The 14,387-nt window shown below is 35.6% G+C and overlaps 1 protein-coding gene across 2 annotated transcripts in view; it reads right to left on the bottom strand.

Annotated features, from left to right (window-relative positions):
* Positions 1-5,553, bottom strand: part of csrnp3 (cysteine-serine-rich nuclear protein 3) — a 31,588-nt gene extending 26,035 nt beyond the window's left edge. For both annotated transcript variants that reach the window (XM_015047103.1, XM_015047102.1), the window contains exons 1-2: positions 5,290-5,553; positions 3,735-3,775 (exon numbers count right to left, since the gene is read on the bottom strand). The gene's annotated coding sequence lies outside the window, so the exon portion shown is untranslated. The remainder of the gene's footprint in view (positions 1-3,734; positions 3,776-5,289) is intronic.
* Positions 5,554-14,387: the final 8,834 nt, after the last annotated feature.

Here is a 14,387-nt window from a genome sequence, read left to right as displayed (position 1 = left end):
ATATATATATATATATATATATATATATATATATATATATATATATATTTTTATATATTTATATTTTTTTTTTTTTTTTTTTTTTTTTCCATTTGCTAGCGGCAGACCAGTCTTTAGGTGTCATGGCAACATCTCAGGAAAGAGCGATCTTGAACCGTGAAAACTCGGCACCGCTTAGCCAGGAAGGAGCCAAACACACAAAAAGAGTCACATCCAAAGCTTCTAAATTGGAAACATGAACCCTGCGGAGACTCACAAAGCTGATCTGCAATCTGAAAGGTTGATATTAGTTCACACTCAACCTTTGATGAAAATATACTTCATCGATGCGGTTGCATACATTTGGGGTTTCTAATAACAAAAAGTGCATAAAAATGTGTTGTGACGAACAATATAAATTGTTTTTTTTTTTCTCTTATGTCACTAATGACTATATAAAGTGATACAAAATACCTCCCCTTGTCAATAGAGGGTCCAAATTTACCTACTTGACAGCGAGTCAAATAAATCTGAATGTGAATAACATTTTATGTTTCACCAAACAGCAACAATTCTGGTTTAGCTTTAGTACAGTCAAGCAGTCATAAAATACCTTGATGTCAATACCTAATATGCATATCAGTTATTTTCTTTTATTTTTCCACTGGTTAACTATTTAAATATTTGAAGCCAACAGACATTAAAAAATAAAAATAAATAATTATCCACTTTTATTGTGTTGGGATTTTTTTCTAGTACCGATAAAAGGAAAATATAAAGGAATGTTATGCATTTTAACATGTATTAATTAAAATATCAAAACTGCAGGTTGAAAAGCACATGGTAAATTCTACTTTCTAAAACTCCACTAATTTCCAAAAACATAAAACGACTTTTCAACACAAATACCTAAAGTCTGATTTCCAAACCTTCAAAATCTTTATGTGCAGGTGAGACCCCTTGATTCTTATTTCCCTAATCAAAGGAAACTGAATGTATTCACCCATGCGTGTGAAGCTTTGTGTGCAGACAACTCAGCCACATTAGCCTCCTGATGTGAGATTCTGCTTCGTGCTGTTAAGCCATGACACCTTCTCTGTGAATTTTTAATGGACAAATTTACTGGTATCAAGCTTAAGCCATCTGTGCTGACGTTTGCAACACTGGCACAGCTTCTTCAGATGAGACAGTGTCTTAATTGACCAGCTTTTTCACGAGTAAATACATCTACTTAATGTTTCAGTGTGTCCTTCAACTCTGTGCCACATGTACTAATTAAATTCTGCTCGAAGGAGACGGCTGGGTGCAAACTGACTGGGGAGAGAAATGGATGGAGAGAGGAAGTCTTAGAAAAGGAGAAAACTCACCTACCAAAAACACACACAACAGGTATGAAAAAGGGTTTTAGGATTGTTTAACCTCCTGTTGCAATACAGTTGCAGCACTGCATATTTTCTGACAGAAGCAGTTGACAGATAACCAAACACAATGCCCCTGGCACAATATGGCGTGCCGGGGCTGGGTTTCTACGACAAACAAAACAAAAATATACGCTATATACTAAGCAAATCACACAAAAAAAGAATTTTATGATCCAAAGGATTCAATTATTGTATGCTTTTCAAGAAAAGTGTCTTTTTTTCATGAAAGGAACTAAGGTGTAAAGAGTTGATGATGAAAATAAAATACACTTTCAAGAAAACGGTTCTAAAGTTACTTTCCATCCATTAACAAGGAATATAAGCACACCTGATAGATTTATTAATTGGTTATTTGAAAACATTCTTATGAGATGGTTTATCACATTACAGAAAAATATCTAGCTTTTGCAGTAGATGATTTATTTTAAGTCATTATTTAGGGTTTGCAAATATAATTGTGTGTAATAATTTCCATTTGAATATTTTTTCATGTATTTGTAATTTTAATAAGACCTGGATTTGGACTCTTCAAACAAAACAAATGTTAGCATAATTTTGGATTGTGTGTGAATAGCTGTTGTTCATAATTCCTTGAACATTTCTGAAACAAAGAACAAGCAAAAGTTTTCATCATTTATATAGAATGGCCTCTCAGTGGTTCAACTGATAAGCAATAAAATTGTACTTGCTGTCAAACTAACAAAAGCAGATATTAATCATCAGTCATGACTTATCAGTCTACTCATAACTATAAATGCTGGAAGGAGTTGGGTGTTGCTGCTTCTCTGACATTAATTTCCAATCCATGTTTTACATCACATAGTTAATTCGGTTTCTCATTACTTCATACTTTGTAAAAAGGAAATTAAGTTGCCTGATATATAATTTTTCTCCAAGTGGCATGAACTGTATTGCAGTCTGCTTCTCTTCTGTAACTTTATTCAATATTTTGTCAGATGTAGGGAACCTGGGTAGCTTGTTTTTAATGGTTTAATGTTATTTAACTTACAGAGGTGGTTAGTACCCGGTTAAATTTACTTGAGTAACTTAATGAAAAATATATACTTTTAGAAGTATTTGTAATGCACCATACTTTTTTTTTACTTCTGCTTTTGCATTTCTTCAAAAATATGATTTTTGAAGAAATGCAAATTTTACTTGATTAAAATTTCTGGCTTGTCCACCCAAGTGACGTTACTATTCTAAACGAAGAACAAACACATTTTAACCAAACCGCAAACATATATGTCTGGTGAGACTTTTGGTTTGTTACCAACATGAGATGAGCAAATGTTGTGCCATTTGCGATAGAAAACAGTAGATAGTATCACTACTTTGCATGGTGCACCCTTCTAACATCTATGTACAATAAATATTGGTTTCAGAAGTTTTTAGGTTGTGGAAAACAGAGATTTGGTCTAGCTGCCATGGCTTCTTTTTAGACATGTTGAAAAATATTCCAGCAATAGCAACAAAACTCATAAATGCAACAAAGATATGAAATAGATACAAGTGCTACTCAAATGTTGCTCTGAAAATATGCTCCTTAATCTCATGCTTCCCTAGGCAGATGCTCTGTCTGCACTGAAGAAGATTATCTCACCTCACCATGCTGAATGCTTGAAGTCAGAGGTATTGTCTCACTGATGTAACTCATACTTTAACCACTTGGATGCACTCAAAGACTATATAGAGAACTGAACTTTAAACCCGAAGTGGTCAGGTGATTATGTCACCGTGGTAAAAGCAACTTACTCTGCTCCGTCACACAGAAAACACAATTTCAAACCCTTAATCTCAACCAAATACATCATAAAAAACAGGAACACGTCATAACCACAGCTCACACTTCATGTGCTTCATTTCATCACAGCTATACTCACATAAAACATGTCTATGCTGTCATACATGGCAAGATAAGGATCTGTGTGATAACCGTTTTAATATTACATCTGAAAAATGTAATTCAAAAGAGGGAAAAATGAAATTCATCTGAATGTCCAAATAGATATCAGTTAAAATTCAATGCCTATTTTACAAAAAAAAAAACACATATTTAGCACAAGGTTGAGAAAAAAATGGATTTTCTTTTTATCTTTGTGAAATCAGATGCATCTCTTGTGTCAGTGAAACAGCTGTCTTTATTGACTAAACACTTGTCTGCTCCAACATCACACCCTGTCCCTGTTATCAGCCAGTCTTTTGTGGCATCTCAACAACAGTTGTGTGAGCTTTGAACACCATCCATCTCGCGGGGATAAATTCGGTATGCTAATGGGTTTTGAGCGTCGATGATATAATTTTCAAACCAGCAAAAACAAGATATGATCTTACCTTTAGCTAAATGTGTTATAATGCGACGACCCACTTCTCTTCTGTGGAGAGCAGAGAAGAGAAACACAGACAGTGTTTGTTAATACCTTTAGCAAGTCTTAAACTACGCAGTCGATAAAGAGATTATGCACATTGTGGCCCTGGGAAATATGGTTTGTGCTGTTTGTTGTTGCATCTGATGTGAAGTGCTGTAGAGAGACACTCGGCGTAATTATGCTGTAATGCTCTCTGTTATCACAAATGACAGTACGGAGGCTTTGTTAGGAAAACTTTGCCTTTTCTGCATTGACATACAAAAGATTGTCAGAGCATCTTCTTAACCATATGAGAACCAGCCTTCGCTTTTATTCCTGTTTGTGAGATGGAGGTGGAGGGGAGGCAGGGGTATCCCGAGAGTGTCCCTATCCTCTTCCACACAGCACTCTGTCTCAAACGAGACCCTTTTTCTACTCTAATCTGGATAAAAAGAGCAGCTGGCTATGCACTGCTGACTGTGTTTTTTGGCATCCCAGCTAAAGATATGTAAAAAAAAAAAAATAATAATTAGCCTTCCATTTTTGTGGAAGAAGCCCTTATGTTTTCTTTTGTATGTTATAAAATGTTGATGATTTAGATACAATGCAGTATAACTTTTGGCAGATAGTCCAGTCTCACAGAATCGTGGATCCCCAGCACCAAGCACCCTTTCTTCAACATGCTTGTCTTTTGTCTTACCTAATCTGGAGTTTTTGATTTCTCTAAAGTTGAATACAATTCTCACCCGTTTAGCCAACTACCTTTTTTGTAACATCAAGACAAAAAAGGTATTTTTATGGATGCCTAACAAACATTGAGTTAACATCTGATGGTTGTTATGAAAACTTGGAAAGAGTCTGTTCTCTTGTCTTTCCCATTTTAAATATAATTTAAGATAATGGCAAAATCTATCCGTCCTAATAAAATGCAAGACACAAATAACAAAAAAACAAAAAAAAACTTTTTGAGTTAATTTTATCTTAAATAAGTTACTTTGTTATTGCTTAAATTTGTGCCATAATTTATTTAGTTAAAAATTATATTTATCAACATAAGATTTTCAACTAAACATAATACTGAAAAATCTTTCATTTGTCTATTAAACAGGTTTACCTGGATTGCCAACACATGCAGACACCTTTCTTATTTCTAGTACCTAATTTACAGATTTGTGCCCTTAAACTGCTTACAAAAAAAAAGAAAAGAAAAAAAAAAGAAAAAAGAAAGCTTTAAAATGATTCCATGTTGGTTTGGCTATATCACGGTCTGCCTGTTGAGTGAGAAATATAAGAAGCAATGACCATAGAGTGACAGCTGAGATGTGGTGCCTGGTATGGCTTGACAAATGAACCACTTAGGAATTGTTCCCTGCAGCATCAAAAAGTAACAAACCAGCAGAAAAAAAAAAAACAAAAAAAAAACATAAAATACTTGAAGCCACAAACAAAAGATGTAAAAGAAAGAAATGATGAAAAATCTAATTTATCTCATATCAATATGTTTAAATGCAGGCCTGTCACCTGTAATCGTTCATACTCACCATTCATTTCGTTATAATTTTCAGTATCCTCCTGCCTGACGCCCCATGAAGCTCTGAGAGTTCACAATTTTTTTTTCCTCCACCATGATCCAGTTTTACCTTGCAGAATCCTTTATTAAGCAGAAAGTGGTGAACCTAGAGCCAGTTTCCAGCACAGTATACTGGGCTGACCGGTGCAGCTGTCGCATACAGTAGTGCTTATACAGGGACTTCTTCCGGCTGCTCGGGGAACAATGGTGCAGAATCAGACTGACAGCTTCACGGACAACGTGACTCCTTCTGACCAATCAGGGGCTTTAAACCAGGAACCAGCCGCAACAGAGAAGAACACTGGAGCACTCCGCGCAACCCCCCCAACAATCACACGCAACATGACCCTAATCAGGTAGCACTCCTTGGTAACACAGGGTCTGCTGAGCAATTTTAAATGGAAATAAATACAAAAAAAACGGAACATTTATTCTGAGACTGCGACATGTTTGTGTGATTTATGTGCTTTACAGCTGCATTTTCTGTTTCCCCACTGTGATTGTATGCCTAAGTACTAATGAACTAAATGAGTTCAAGTCAAGTCATGACTTATCGGTAGCTGGCTGTATCATTATCACAGAAAAAAGAAAAGCAAGAATAAAAAAAATGAACTGACGAAGGTGAGAAATGTGCTTTGAAGCTACTCTAAGCAAGAATTGGCTTAAAAAGATATTTCTACTACTACTACTGCTAATAATAATAATAATAATAATAATAATAATAATAATAATAATAATAATAATAATAATAATAAAAAATGTTCTATATTGTTTAAGATTAGAAAACGTTTGTTTTTGTTTGCTTTTTCTTTTCTTTTTTTGTCCAGGGGGGAAAAAATGTATAGACAAATACACTGTCATCTTGTGGTCAAAGAGTAAAACTACAAACATTCTTAACCTTGGAAGACCCGTGCATAGAAAAACAAGAACAAAGACAAGTTCAAACTTGTAGGATTTGTTACAGTACTGGAGATGAAAATGAGATATTTTCAGAGTTTTTTTTATTACTTATTTTGTAGTGTTTTATGAAAATATATTAAATATAATTTAATATATCATTATCATTATCATTGCACAAACAATTCGCCAGACGCTAGACATTAATGATCACCCCAAAAATGTAGAACATGTTTTTGTAACCTGACAAATAAGATCATTTGATACAGCTGGTACAGTTCGACTCACAAAAATCTCGCTCAGTGGGTTTTTCAAATTGTGGTATTTTGTGACCCTGCGGGGGAACTTATTTGCAAATATCGTACCAGATAATATTCCAAAACTGAATAATCCAGTCCAATCTCAAATGTTCTCTAAGACAACATTTGAACCTTTTTTTTGTTTGTTTTTTTGTTTAAAATGGATATGTGATACAACTGTGTCTGTCGTACAAGATAGTCATTCTAATATTCTCTTTCAAAATAAGTGTCTAAGTCTATGTATCTCTTAGTTAGTCATGTATGTTGGTATTTATTGCTTCTTTCTTTTTTTTTTTCTTTCAATAAATGTTACTATCCCTGATCCTGCAGTGGCGTAACACAGATGTGGTGCCATCTGGTGGACATTTCTCGTTACTTCATCTATCTGTATCCACAAGTACTGCACATAAGCTTTAATATTTGGCCATCCATCCATCCATCCATCCATCCATCCATCCATCCATCCATCCATCCATCCATCCATCCATCCATCACCTTAGGAGAGGGGATGGTGCCTATTTATTTGGGAATTATTTTGTTGTTTATTTATTAACTTACACACATTTTCAGCTTAGTAAATGTGCCCTGCAAATAAAAGTGACCACAATCTTTGACACAATATGTATAATCTTTCTTCATGGATTTCTGTAATCTACTGATATACTGCTTTTGCATTTGCCATTGTAAACCTCAACTTTTGTAACTTTCTGATCATATAACTGACTTTAAAAATTGATTTTATGAATTATTTGGTCTCTTGCCCGTGAATGGTTGGGTTATGCAGATTACTCTTTTATATTTCAGCTGTACTTGTGGACATGCCATCAAGCTTTAAGTCTTAAAGTGAATTTTACATGTAAAACAGATACTAACAGCTCTGTGAGTGGGAGTTTAGAAACCTGCTGAAAAGAAGAGTAGACAGACTTGACTTAGCTGAAAAAAACACGAGAAGCAGATGTAAAAAGATCTTGTTGAACACACAAGAGTGTGATAAATTAGCTGATATTAAGTACACAGGACACCAAAAGTGCAGCAGCTAAATGAAATTCAACCATCATTAATTTTAACTAAGAGCAGTACACATGCTATTTTTCACTGTCACAAGTCAGAGAGCTGGTGGTGAAAAATGGTGTATTGTCACAACTATAATACAGACTAACTAGACTCACTTCTCAACTTTCCTGTCTTAGTATCTCTTTCACTCCCCCAGTTCCACATCTATCTAAATTATTTAGCAGTACTCTTCGTATTGTTTCTGCCATTCACACAATGAACAGTAGGTGATGCTAATGTGTTGGAGCTGAAAAGCAGCTATGGACTTAAAATGCAGGAGGACTGCAAGCACACTTGGGGTTAACAGAGACAAGGGTGTCTTTCAGCTCTGTACAACAGAGGCATCTCATTAAAATCCAGTGTTTTATATTTTATTTTGACAATGTTAACACATTGACATATTTAAATCAACATATGTAGTTAAATTAAGGATATTTTTTGTAGTTTTCTCTCTTCAGGGGCTTCAATATGACCAGACGACATAACCACAGTTATCTTGTTGATGTTTGACACTTTCAGACAGTAATGTCTGAAATGATGCACAACATCGTAATGATCCTCATTTGCTCAAGTAGTCCTTAATTAACCAACCTAATCACATAAGAATGGGCTTCCTTCCCTGTGATGTTCCAGCAGATCTTCACTACAGCAGGTTTTGATTGATTAATATTGAGCTTTTCTGAATTTGCCTTCCTCTTTATTCGAGATCAGTCACATTTAGCTCCAGTAACTGACTTTACCAATTGTGAATTCAGCATTTACATTTGCGGTATTACATAAAATCAACTTTTTTGAGTTTTATGTCATATTATATTATTCCCTCATCAAAAACACACCTGGAGTGTTGCTTTGATTCTTTCATCCATGTTTGAGAAATCTTTGAGTCTTTCGTGGCAACCATTCAAAGGTACTTAAACACTTGCTCCTAAACAGCACCACCTATTTACCCAAAGGGCCTCCTCGGAGCTGCAGTTCCCAGTCAGCCTCCAGCCTCACAAATGCTTTCTCCACACAGCAGTTAGCAAACATCTGGTACTGTGAATATGGTGAACTGTCATATTAACTACTTCATCATACTAACTACTTCAAAAACAGTTGGAAATGACATCCTGGAGGAGCATTGTTGTGAGGATGTGCTGAAGGGGACGTGTCGGAAATGGTATGAGCTTCTTAAAAAAAGACAGAGGCCAATTTTAATGCTGTAAATAATTCTGTGATTATATATATATATATATATAGCATTTTCATTACATCTGAAAGCAACATAGTTGCTTGACTGTGGTATGAAGTGGCACTATGTGCCTGGAAAATACATAATCGTACTCCTTTAAAAATAGTCACCTGGATCATTTTTTCAATGTGTTTCTCTGGCTGTTCTGTGAAGCAATGTTTAAATAACTTTATTGTGCTTTGGCGTAGAACCTGTCCTTTTTCCACTTGGTATGATAATATATGATATAGACAAACACAGGCTGAATCAAATATTAAATGTGCCCATCAAAATTATTGCTTTGCTGGGCGCAGTGGTTAGATCAGCCACCCTGCAGCACAGCCTACCAACTTTAATGTAGCCATCCAGAATTCGAGCCATGTGCTTGGTTCCTTAGTTGCATGTTTTTCTTTTTTTTCTTTCCACTTCTCTCAGCCTCCTTCCTGTCAGATTACAGTTGAATAAAAGCTACTTGTGCTAAATGAAAAAAGAAAAAAATACATATTATTTGTACTAATGCAAATATTTTAAAGAGAACCCAGCAAAAAGGCAAAAGAACCCAGAACAGCATCTAAAACACAATCTGTTCAAACTTCAATCTGTTTGAGGTATGATGATGTAACTTCCACAACATATGAAATCATTTCAATAATGTCTTTTGTTCTAACTCAGGTTATCTTTGTTTCATATATGTATTTTGATGGTCTGAAACATTTAAATGTGATAAAAATAAATAAATAAACTTAAGTCAAAGCAGAAAAAAATTGAAAGGGGCCCAAAACGTTGTCCAGCCACTGTGGATGGTTTTAAAAACATGGCAAAGGTGGATTTTAAAAATACCTCTCACATGAGTTCAGTTAAGTAAGTCAAATAAAATGTCATTCCCTTCCCCTCTGAACGCATTGCAGTGAAACTCAGATGTCATTGAAAAGTTCAGGTTTGCTGTGAAGGAAAGTGATCAGCTGTCAGTTGAAAGCACGAGTGTAATCTGAGGGCTGAGTGTGGACCAAGGACCAGGTTACATGGGACATTCTGCTCTAGCCTTTTCTGAATTATGCATTCCTCTCCAGTGGATATCCAGTTTCCTTCATTCAACATGTCACTGTAGTCAGATCTATAATGAACATTCTTCTATCATCTAATTTTCCCTGACAGCTGCTGGATGGTTTCTTTTTATGCTTTAAATAATAAGCTCAGACATAAATTATTATTTTTGCCTTTGCATTAAAAAAAAAAAAATCACAAGTGCACAAAAAGCTATGCTTATTGGGGTGTGCATGTGTTATTGCTGACAGCAAAATCACACACTGTGTCTCTGTTTAGAGGAGCTCGAGAGAGCTGTTGTGAACCACCTGCCAATTTTCTGCCTTTGTAGAGCTGCTGATAGAGGCCCCATAGGCTGCAATGAAAGTAGAACCCTACTGAGTGTGGTGACCTGTGTCCACTCCCTCCTGTAGTCCTTGGCGATACAATTGCACCACAATGGAAATTCAATCAAGAGATGGAGCGCGGTGAGTAGAAGCAGCACTCCTGTCCTTCTACGGCTTGGCTGATAATCGATCAAAAGGGAAACTTTAAACACATCTGGATTAGAGAAGCTACAGGACAGTTTGGAGGAAACCACACACTCTCTCTGTGTAAGTACAGTCAGTGTTCTGGCTGGTTTTGTGTGCAAAATGAGTTGATGAATGCATCAAAGGTTCATTCATTGCAGCTTCATTGTACTTATCTTTACACCATTTTTTAGATATATTTTAGGTATCTTAGGTAAATTAAAACCAATCAAACATGTTGCTTTGAGATTTATATTGCAGCGGGACAAGATTACTGCTTACATTTACACTGATATAGGCTGACTGAAGCCGGCTTTGTCTACATATGTTAGTCCCCTGAATAGTGCTTTTTATAAAGACTGTTGGACAAAATAGTGATAGTAGAGCAACAACTTTTAAAAATTAAATATACCTTGTTTGTTACTTCATTTACAAACATTTACTTTTCATTTACTTTCATTTACTTTTCATTTACTTTTGACCAGGTAGTAGTATTCCAAATTTGGTTAATCACATCACAAACTTTGAACTCAAAGGCTCAAAGTTTGTGTCGCAGCTTTGGAGACAACTTTATAACACGATTCAAAACCTTTCAAATGGCTTAAGAACATTTAATCAATACCCTCAATGGATGATTAAGAATGTAGGAGCAAATATAACTCAATTTACACTGACATGTTTTGAATCAGTGGCTTAATGACATGACATGATTTCCTTTTACCCACTATAATATTTCATGTTAAGATAGGGGGGAAATCAGCATTGATTGATAGCTGCCTGCCACCTGGAGGCCCTTAGAGAAAGGACTCTGAATGCCAACAAGGCAGCTGAGAATGATCAAGGGGAGGAAGCCAAACAGAAATTGAACTGCAGGATCAGGTAGCGAATCTTAAGTGGACCCTTCCCACCTCTCCAAAATCCAACACAGCAGCCCACCCTAGCAGTTAAGGAGTTTTTAATAGTTTTCATGTTTTAGTAATAAGCAAATTATGACTTTGACAAATTTTCTCATGTCAACATGAGCTTGAGTAGCTTCTTGTTGCACACAGTTGTTCATGGCAATTTTACACAGCAAGGTGAACAAAGTGAGCACAATCAGTTCAATAAGGATGATTTTAATAGAGGAAGACAATGTGCGAGAGTGCGGAGATGCATGATTAACAGTCTGTGTGAGCCAAATCTGTCATATTTTAATACTATCAGATGCTATTGAGGTTGAATGGCAGGGTATCCATGACTACGATTACAAATGAGATTGTGCACATCACTAAATCCTCATTTGGTTTAAAAGAACGTACTGAAAGAAATGTATGTGAAATGGACCGTGCAGACTATTAGTGCTCTGGATTGACATATTTCAGATGGCTCAGCTCCTCTGACAGCATGGAGCCTGTACGTCTCTATAATAGAAGCAGAGAAATGAAACCAGATGAGCACCGCTGTGTGGCGTATAAGAGCGACAAATTGTTTTTCATTGGTTGACAGCTTTTATGCATAGAGTGCATTTGCATTCAGATGGAAAATTACAGAGACAAAAGGGTTTACTGTCTGAGCAGACTTCTAAGTTCTTAATAGAAAATGTTCTTGTTTTTATTTGAAAAGCTAATATGGCATGTGCTGTTTATTAACCTTTTATATGGTTACGAGATTTATCTTTCTGGCCCACTGATCAGCAGCTGAAATCAGCAAGAAAAACAATAAAATTTCTGACATATGTCAACATATATATGGATATATATTAAAATGGAATGCCATGAAAAAGTTTTTGCCCCGTGCAGATTTCTTCTATTTATGTTTGTCATTTAACACATGCTAATATCAAGCATCTGTGATAAACAGTATGTTTGAATATCTATTTAAATGCCCTCTTGTTCAATGATCAATGGAATGTGATTAATCACTACCAATGCCAAGGTCTAATCTAGAAAAATCAAGACATCACATTGATAGAACATTTCTGATATTTAGTTAGGAAGGTTAAGGTTAAATCTTGGGCTAAAAGAAAGCAGTATGTTATATCTCAGTCAAAAGGAATTTAAGATCAGACACTGACATCTATCAGGCATAAAAAAGGTTATAAACCCATTTCTGATGCATTGGGATTAGAGTGATCTGCAAGGGTACCTTGCAGTCTGAACCTAAATCTGATTGAGATGCTTTTGCATCACCTTAAACAGTTTTTGATGCCCGGAAACCCTCCAGTATAACTGCATAATTGAAATTCTACAAGGGATAATCTGCCAGATTTCCTCCAAGGTGAATCTAGAAACCTAAGTGTCGATTATTAGGTTTGGGGGACAATTCCCTGTTGGCATATAAGCAGGATGATTTTGGATAGCTTTCTCCTTTTATAAAACAAACCTTAATTTAAAAGCTCTTTTTAAAAAATACAGTATCTACATTTGATATCTTTTTTTAATTTTTATTTTGTATCTAAAACATTTCGGTATAACAACAAAAGCCAGAACAAATTAAATCTGTAGCATTTCTTCTAGTCTATCATAGCCTGTTTATGCAGCTGTCTGACTGCATTTAGGACAAATTATATAGTAACATAAAAAAAATATCTACTTACTGTAAGTAGTGCTGCAGAAACTGTATAATGCAACTAAATGGCTGGGAAATTTTGCAGAGCACACACTAAAAGACTAAAACATTTTTGCTCGGCATCAATATTTTACTGAAATAACCATTATTGCTTCAAACTGGATGTTCTGTTTTGATCATTACTGAGCATATTTTTAAATACAGAAAATCAATTACATACTCCCTGCAGAGAACCATGCACTCACAAATCCATCCCCGAGCCCCACAACAAGATGAATTAATAAAATGAATTCTATTAAATCCGAGTACTTCAAAAATAAAATTAATAAAATATTTATTACATCTCAAATTTTTTGACTCACTTATTAATCTCCCATAAAGGCTTCTCCAGTTCAAGCCAATGTGCTTTTTCACCAGAAGACTCTCTTACTGCGGCAAAGATTAATTAACGGTGATGCTTTTTGCATAATGGGCACTTGTGTTTAGCAAACAATTTCAGTTAGCATAAATCACAGAGTCAGATAATTGATGTTGGGAGATGTAGGGAGATAAATCTGACTGGGTCTGCCGCAGTTCAGGAGCAAAGTCTCCACTTTCAGTGAAATGCAGCTTCCAAATCTCTTTAGTACACTTGTAATATACAGTTTAATGGTGCAGCTCAAATGTTTCATAAAACACTTAGACTACAATTCTGAGATCAAACACAAATGTTTGGTCTTAGTGAAGTGATTTCATAATGGCCTCTTTAAAAAGTCCCCAGGCTCAGAGCCACCAGGGGCTTCCAACTCAAGAATATCCTGCAGTTCTTAAATGCGTCACTGTTCCAACACACCTGCATCAAGTTAATGGTTCATTACTTTCTCTCTGCAGAACTTGGTAATGTTTTAAGAAAGTAACTTAGCAGTTTGAGTCAGGTGTGTTGAACTATGGGTGCATGTCAAAATTTATTGGGCAATACATCTCGAGAAGTGAAGTTAGAGACTCTTAGCATAGACAGAATAAGCCAGTGCTTAAGGCCCTCAAACCATGAGGGGCCGCCTTTGAATGTTTGAATTGAACACATACAATAGGTCTTGTTTACATAGAATAAGAATACTATTTCATTTAAAAGTTCCAGTAAATGTATAAATGACAATAATCGTCATTGATTGATTGTTGTTGTTTTTTTCTTCCCAAAAACATCTCAGCAAGCAATAGTCAGTTTTCCTTGATTGCTTTTGAGCCAGCTAAACTTGCACCCTTCTCAAACAGTGTGATAGTTTAGGCAATGTTGTTAACAAGTAGAGGTGACACAAGTCAAACTGTGGAAATTTGTTTTGTACTTCTGCTGGACGGTTCAAATCAGTACAAATGGCCTCAGAACGGTTCAGCTTACAAAAATAAGCCACGAGTAAGTATTCATTTTGGAGCTTGCACAGCCAAATAAGCTCTCTAAAGTTAATTAGAGAGCAATGAAAGGGATTATGGGCTGCACAGTTGGTAAGGCCCTGGGTTCAAATCCCAAGTGTTT

Source organism: Poecilia latipinna, unplaced genomic scaffold (genome assembly GCF_001443285.1).
Source record: "Poecilia latipinna isolate Pla-1442-1.1 unplaced genomic scaffold, P_latipinna-1.0 Scaffold807, whole genome shotgun sequence".
NCBI lineage: Eukaryota > Metazoa > Chordata > Actinopteri > Cyprinodontiformes > Poeciliidae > Poecilia > Poecilia latipinna.
This window is presented reverse-complemented; position numbering and strand designations above follow the sequence as displayed.